Raw genomic sequence first — 2,524 nt, forward strand, 5'->3', positions numbered from 1 at the left:
TGGTAGCTGGGCACAATCAAGTTCTTCTGGTCTTGAGGGCCATCATGTCCTAGGGCTGATTGCTTCCAAATGCCTTATTTACTTATTTAGTTTTTGCACTCTTCTTTGCTTCCAATGATAGGAGACCAGTAGGTGCATCTTACATGGCTGCTTGAAAGATTTAAGACCCTAGTTGCTACTCACCATTGTAGGATGAGGAACAAGGTTTTTATGTATTGTGTTGTGCTAATTGAGTCTGGTGTCCCCTAGTACTATGGTCTTGGGACGGTAGATCCATTGGAACTCTCTCCCACAGTGTCGGGGTGTCTGTGAGGTATTACTCTGTGTCTGTCTTCTATTGTTTCTGTAAGAATTGCAGGTATTTTTTATCACTGGGATCTGTGCAAGATTAGCCTCCACTGAATCTGTCCTTGGTCTAGAGAGTTTAGATTAGTTATATAGAATCATAAAGGATATTTTGAAGTATTCCATTATGAGTTGATCACATCCACTCACTGTAATAATATGCTTGAGACATTAATATTTGAATTTAGATGTATTTAAATCATTTGCTATAAAAGGTGCCTGCAAATCACTGTATATATTATATGAAGTACAAGAATTGAGAAGGATGAGATACCCTCACAGATCATTACATGGTCATAAGAACAAAAAATATTCATGTAACAAATGTATTTTGGAAAAATATAGTAACTGATCAAAAGATAACATTGAGGCTTTTGTGTTAAGTAAAACATTTTTTAAAGCTCCTAATATTGTTATGAAAGTAATGAAGAGATCATGAATTTCACGATAATGAAATTTCACTTAATAAGTCATCTAGGAAAACCATGGAGCACTTATGTTAAAACTTTGGGCCTGTGAAAAAAATTAAAATGTTCAAAGAACACATAAAGATTCTCAGTTTATTAGAGGAATATAGATGAATGTTTTAAAAAATCTTTTGTTAAGAGAAATATCATTTCTATTGAATTTATTAGCAGTAAAAATTTATTTCAGCATGAATTTTCACATTTACCATCCATATTTCCTAAGTACATTGGATTAAAATACTAGACAATTCAGTTATATGTTTTTTTATTTTCATGCACTAAATAGCATTTTACTTTATTCAATTTCAAAAATTAATTTTCAAATCTAATTTTTATTTTACTTCTTCTCAAATCCAATTTTGATGTAAGCAAACATCATAGAGCCACAGAATCGTACATTTAGCAACAGATAAGATTAGGTTTTTCATGCTCAAATATTACATTTGTAAAGATGGTCATAATAAAAGACAAATGATACTTTAAAGATGGAAAATAAAAAAGAAGTTAAAATTAAGCTCTTTGAAAGTTTCTGTTAGTTAAAAATTGTGTCTTTTTTTCCCAAAATTTTATTTCATAAAATAATTCCAAAAGCTGACCTCTAAATTTGGGAAATACATTATCTCTGAGTACTTTAAACTAAAATTAAGAAGTGCTAAAATGTAACATTTAATGAAATAAGTAAGTTTATTTAAAAAATAACACTCAAGTTGATTACCTATTAGAGGCCTTAATAAAACCAGTTGTCGTTGAGTTGATTCCAACTCATGATGATCTCATGTGTGTGAAAGTAGAACTGTGCTCTGTAGGGTTTTCAAAGGCTGATATTTTGTAAATAGATTGCCAGGCCTTTCTTCGGAGGCACTTCTGGGTGGACTTGAAACTCTAAATCTTTTGATTATCAGCTGATGTAATAGTTGGAGCTGTGTGTCAACTTGGCTGGGCCACGATTCTGTGTGGTTTAAGCAATTGTGATGTGAATTGTTCCCATGATGGGATCAAATGTATATATTTTGAGCAGCCAATCCATTGAAAGGGAGTTTCCCTAGGGGTGTGGCATGCTTCTAGTGTATTTATGGGCATCCTGGGAAAAGAGACACTCTTCTATGGATCAGGATCCTGCTGTGCTGCCTGCAACTGTCCATGAGTGAACAATCCACCGTTTGGCCTGGAGATCCTGGATTCATCATTCGCTGGAGTCAACAGCCAGTATACTGCCTGTCAACCTTAAGCTCCTCAACCCCTGCAGCTGCGTGAGTCCGGAAAAGCCTCCAACTTGACATTTGATCCAAGAACTTGGGACTTGCCAGCTTCTATAAGTGTGTGAGCCATTTTCCTAAGATACATTTCTCTTTCTCTCTCTCTCTCTCTAAAATTTCCTGGTTTTGCTTTTCTACCCAGCCTAACACAGCTGAGAAAATAATGCTTTGCATCACCCAGGGACTTCAGAGCTCTTTTTACTACCCAAGAAATTAGCTAATTCCACAATCAAATCTCACATTAGTAGCCAGAGTCCTAAAGGTGCAGTAAACTCCTTGGCTGAAAAATATGCTAAGATACTCACTTCTGAAAATTCTTCCTTAACAACCTCCATACTTCCCCTTGCTCAACCTCCTTTAGAGGCAGTTGTATTTATGGAACTTAAGGCTCTGGTGGTGTAGTGCCTAAGGCATTTGACTGCTAACCAGAAGGCTGGCTGTTCAAACCCACCAGCC

Source organism: Orycteropus afer, unplaced genomic scaffold (assembly GCF_000298275.1).
Source record: "Orycteropus afer afer isolate SDZICR_OR568_19922 unplaced genomic scaffold, OryAfe1.0 scaffold00517, whole genome shotgun sequence".
Classification (NCBI taxonomy): domain Eukaryota; kingdom Metazoa; phylum Chordata; class Mammalia; order Tubulidentata; family Orycteropodidae; genus Orycteropus; species Orycteropus afer.